We start from the raw sequence: 6293 nt of genomic DNA on the forward strand, positions 1-6293 counted from the left end.
AGAGAGAGAGAGAGAGAGAACAGAAAACGTCATCGAATGGCTACACTTCGTTGCGTATGAACGTAGGACGTAAGTGCTCCGGAGAGAATTAATGTTCGGATCGTAGTCATTAAACATGGAAACATGATTTTCTATTCGTACTAATTATTGTTGTTATTAATAATAATTATTAATAATTGAATGTACATATACATCATACCACACGCAGTCATACCATACACATAATCAAGTAGCATGGAACACGGGCGTACGACACATACATACACAACATAAACAGACAGAACGCATATACAACACATAGGTGCGTACATACATACACTCATCTACTCACCCCTAAACAAGCGATGGGCACGACTTGAACGATGATAAAAAAAAAGAAAAAAAGAAAAAAGGAAAAAATTTTGGCCCAACATGCGCATCAGCTCACGAATGTTAATGGCCGTGCGGGCAACAGATGAATGTAGCAGAATGAAGCGAATGTAAGGGAAAGAGAGAAAGAGAGGAGTGAAAGAGGGATAAAAGCAAGCGAGAAACAGAGAAAACGAGTGAATGAGAGTCTGCGAGAATGGACTAGTACGTACGGGAGACAGAGAGAAAGAATGCTCACTGTGAATATTTTTATTAAATTTTCAAGTTTGATGACTTCCGTCGAAACAATTAATAAATAAACATAAGCATAAGTGGAACAACCATCCTGATCATTTCTCTATGCTGCAACCGTCGAAGACTCGAAGAATGCAAGGTATCATTTTGTTTTCTTTTTCCTTCTTTCCTTACGTTTTATATTAAGATCCTCGCATTGTAGTCGCAGGAATTGTCGTATAGACGAAGCTGCAAAACAGATCGATGTATCTTATATTGTGTAAATATGCCTCCCCCCCCCTTTTTTTTTATTCGATGTATTCACATTTCTTTTTTCTCTTCGTAGAAATTGGAGTACCGACGAAAAACGAATCATAAATTGTTAATATATGGTCAAAATTGTGAAGAGAAGAAACTCGGAAATTACCAACTCTTACAATCGATTTCTCCAATCTGTACGAGCGCCGAGGATAATGATGTCGTTTTAAGTGGATTTTCGACGTTCGCACGCGCGAACTTAGCGCGCTTAACGTCTACGACAGAGGAAGAAATTGATCTGAGAAAATCGAAGAGGTTTCGAATTTATAGGACGATTGATAGCGGACACTCGGCGAGACCGAATGTATAAAGGAGATGGTAACGAGCTTTCAAATTTCGATGACGAATTTATGAAATAGCCACAGGTTTTATACAATGACGTATATTAAATGATGATAAACGCATACGCTGTACTCACAAGGAGAGAGACATCGCAACATCCATGGGTTTTTGTTTATTTTTTCGAAAAAAACAAATCGAGTCGAAGATTAAGCAGGGATATCTTTCAAATCTAAAAAAAAAAACTACATATGCACTGGGCGGGAGTTTTATTGTACCGTTACTGATAAACAGAGCCGGCCGGTATGTAAATCGTCTACTTAGCCGATAAGTAATCAAACTACGATTTTGTTAAATAAATCATCGCGTATATGCAAAATTATATAATTATATTTATATGATCTATTGTTATATCGCACTGAACGAATAATGAAATAATAGGTTAGGAAAATAAAATATCAAATGTGTGTTGCAGCGGTCGGTGATGATTGAATATCCACTTATCCCCCATGGATATAAACAATGCCGACCGTGAGACTGACAAGATATCAAAGAACGATAGTATGGTAAAATTCTTGCGGCTGTCAAGATTAAAGTGAATGTTGATATTTTTTCCCATAATGACGACAATTGTAACGCGATATTTATGATTTATTATTACTTGACTTTCGTGGACATACATAAACATATATTATTGCACAATGATATTACGTATTTCTCCGTAAAGTTGCATACAGTTATCATTTATATCGGGTTAATATCCGGTTTTATTTACGGTTTTTAGTTTATTTCACTGATGAAGTGAAAATAAAGATCGTCAACCTTGCGGGATTTAGCGTATACGAAAAATTTTGCTGTTCAATAACCTCTTGCCGGTAAATTTTACGTCAAATAGCGTAAACGATACAACTATAGAAATTCGGTCTCACAAACTTTTCTAATACACTTCATATTGTAAGTTTGTTATACATATATATATATAGATTTAACATAGAGATAAATTATTTAATCAACATTATATACTATGGATGCGTCCAAATATTTATATCATTTGACAAAGAGGCCGATAGCATTAACTTTTTCCAATTATATTCGGATTTTTCTAAGCCCTTTCTAGCGATCACGAAAATTTATTCAGGACTGGTGGTTTTTTATAGAACTGACAAGATACTGTCAAATACTACTATTAGCCTGGGACAAATTTTTGTGAACAGAAAAGAAGTTCGTAGGGGTTTGAAACTCATTGAAAACTGATGATATTTTCGACTATTTTTAGTTACCCGATAAAAATGTCTGGATCAGAGTAGAATAAGTATTAATATTATAATTTGCGATGACCGTTTTTTTTTATGGCCTACAGTAAAATATACCAGATATTTTTGTGAAACTGCTTACAACAATTATCATCATTAAATTGGCGCACAGTTTATCGACAGGTGATTATAAGACAGTAAAATTTATTACGATTTTTTTTTATTTTTACAAAGAAAAAATTGCTAATTTTGTCTTCACTCTTCGTGTCGGTGTGGATAATCACAAAACCGAATGATGAATCAGGAATATCTAATATTACCTCATGTCGATATGTCATTCCTGTCGGTATTGAGGTCCAGACGAGAGATTCAAGCGCGAGAACAGCACGATCGAGTTATAATTCGATCAATCAATTTGATACATCAAGCTATAATTCGAGGAACAAACAACTATTGCTCGATCATCATCCGACTTTGGGATTCTATTCAACCGGCCGAAATGTCGATATCGACGATAACGAAATCACGATCACGTGCCGCCACCTGGCTGTCATAGCGTGATACTGCGACATTCTCGTTGCTTAGCGACGGCGGGTTATTTGCATCGTTATTCGGCGAATTCGAATCGATTAAATCCGTAAGTCCGTCGACCGGATATCCGTTTCTCTAAATGCTACGGTGAACGACGTCGCATATGAAGAATCGAGAAGGAACCGCGAACGACATGGTGGCGAGACGACAACGCGGAATACGACGACGCATCGTCACGCATGACAGAAGAGACGCTGCGGCAAGTGCAGCGCGAATTGTGCCTGAACAAGCTACGTTGGCCGAAACGTAGTGTCGGCGATGGAAGACGCTTACCGATGCGTCAGCGACAAGGAGCGATTGTTGCTGTGTTACGCGGAAAACTTTCGTCGACAGTTTCACGCGAGGCACGTGGCCGTTGCTGCTGGCATGCGAGAACGAGTGTGGCGTGCAAGTTAGTAAACTTTAGATAATTTCATTATTTCATACGGCCTCACTGCAACCATTTATTAACACATTATGGATTGTATGGGGAAAGATAATTATATGTAATTAGATAAGAATTTTGTCTCTGAATAGCCATGTATAGCCACATGTAATTGTCCATATGGCAGGAAATGCTGTTGTACAAATCTGTTAATATTTGTGGCAGCTTGTGATGCTGTGATGTTCAATTGAATAAACTTTCTCTCCTTCATTCAACAGTTTCTTCTCCTAGAGATATATAAAATTGCATATGATTTTATATATGCGACCATATAAAGACGAAATTTATATATTAATCTTATATAATTATTTACATGTAACTATATATAGTTTTATGTACATATATACTGTATTACGTATATATCATCCTTTTTGCTTGAGCATATTTTGGTTTTTCTCAGTCTATGATAGTCGATATCTGTGATAGAGTGTGTTGAAAAAATGTCCTACCCGACTTGTGAATTTCATCCAGTCCCAAAGGAAATTTTGAATCGTTTGTGTATGTATATAAAATATGTCCCAGATGTCGCGATCTTAATTTTATCTATAATTTGGGAAGAATTTTTCCTAATTGAAAATGTTATGGGAGGTCATTATTCGTAGCGGCTTTCCAATTTTCAACACAATATCTTTGTAACTAAAGTCCACTTGAAGAGAATAATTCTGTTATTCGTGTGATCGTCGTAAGTTTTGCAAAAAGAAAAAAAAACAATACCGTTTATTCTTGTATCTTGAAAATATGTATCGATACCTCGACATTTGCACCGAGAAAATTGAATGAATTCTAAATTTTTCGCACAGTGAACCTCTCTGTAAAATTAAAGTCGTGAAGTCCGGGACATCATATATATGCGAATTTCTCCTCGAGCTTGTACTCTCGACGAGCAACAGTTGCGTTTGTATTCAAGATTTTTTTTCACGTAGTCTTTTAACTTTTAACGGCTTCACTTAACGACTGTAGGCAAGATTTCGATTGTTCCGCTGCTTTTTAGTGTAAAGCTATTTCTCTCGCCGGTCGACTTACTACAGCCCAAAGTCCATTTCGTCCTCAGCAATCGTTCAGCTTCGAAGTGCTGTACAGGATTAAAGAAAGAGCCCGTTAATATTTGTCTTGTGCGGACAAATCACTTTCACTCGATTCGAAATACAAATATGCGCGGAAAGATTACGTCCACTATATGTAGTATGAATGAAATATCAGACGAGTGAGAATCTATGGAAATGATCGGTTTGATGTGATGGATGCTCGCAATACTCCGGCTCCTTCCTTACGGACTTGATTACCGAATTTAGTTTGGATCTCGTTAGTTTAAGGTTGAAACGCGCGGAGCGTTAATTCGTTGTTGCTTCCGAAGCTAGTTCGACGAGGGATATACACATCGGTGGTGAAGGAGGAATGAATCGTACAATACGACGATTGTTTAATTTTCTTTTATTTTTTTGTATTCTTTCCATAAATTTTCGCTTAAGAGACCGGATTAGTGTTCTCTTAATAAATATACTTTCGCGACTGTCGACTTCGTGGGGTATAAAGATACTTCATTATAAAAACTAAAATATGTTTCGAATAAAAACGCCTAAATCTGATTTAAAAATTTTGAATATATAATTAATGCGTAAACGTATAGCGGAATGTGGTGATCGGAAGATTTTTCTTTCTTTCACTGTTTTAACTGATGGTAATTAATTTTCGCATAATACAAGTCAGTCTAATTATCATTTCTTTCGTTTAGTCTATGTTGTCTAAAAATAATAAAAATAAACCTCGCTATACGTTTCTTTATATATGCAAGCTATACATTATCATACTTGAAATAGTTAAACTAACAGTCTTATTTACACTCGGATGCCGCGGTCACAGCACAGTTGTTTAGCTTTGGCTTGCTTCTTAGAAATATCACTTCTTTATAACACATTCTCTCTCTCTCTCTCTCTCTCTCTCTCTCTCTCTCTCTCTCGCTCTTTCTCTCTCTCTCCTCTTTATTTTCTTCCTTTTATATTACAAGCGCATGATCGTATGACGGAAGCTGTGCGCGTGTCTACAAATTATAATAAACGAATGCACTTTTGCATTACATCGTCGTCAAGAAAAGTACGAGTAGCGAATGAAATGGGAGAAATTACTACTAAATAGAGACGCGACAGCTTCTCTATTCGCAAACTTTTCATACGTATATATCTCCCCCCTCCCTTGTAGCGATACGAAACAGTGTACACGGTGAATGGTGATTTGGCGACCGTATTTCGAAAACAGTCATTGACCACGGCAATGATGATCATCATCGTGCGTAACGCAATTCCCGTCATCTCTCACTTCTTCAAGATGCCTCTAAGTAATGATTTAGACGGATAATACGGCGCCCTGTACTAATATCGCGTGTACATGTCTACGTGGCGATTATTTCTTTCACCTCGTGCAACACACACTCGCTATTAGTGTATATAGACTAGAGTCTGAGTTTATCACGATATCCAATTCGCGAAGTCGAATTGCCGTCTTTACATTTCATACAAAAGGGGAAATTAAAATTTAGCGCAAGGAGAGATAAAATAATTATCTCTGTGCACCATATATATATACGTGTGTGTATATATATATATATAGACACACACGCACATATAAAGTGGAACTAATGGAACACCAACCATGCCTTTCCTGCGCAAATATTGGAGGAAACAAAAAAACGTTTATTTTGTACGGAAATTTGTATCTACAACTATTAGACGATGTACGACGCCGCATTATCCTGAACTGTACAACACGTGGCGAGGATGCGCAAGCTTCACCAGCGATTACATTAGCTACGAGGTCCTGTTAGATGGTAAGATTTCTCATAGCAAGTAAAC

Source organism: Dinoponera quadriceps, unplaced genomic scaffold (genome assembly GCF_001313825.1).
Source record: "Dinoponera quadriceps isolate SergipeBrazil2010 unplaced genomic scaffold, ASM131382v1 scaffold566, whole genome shotgun sequence".
Lineage (NCBI taxonomy): Eukaryota > Metazoa > Arthropoda > Insecta > Hymenoptera > Formicidae > Dinoponera > Dinoponera quadriceps.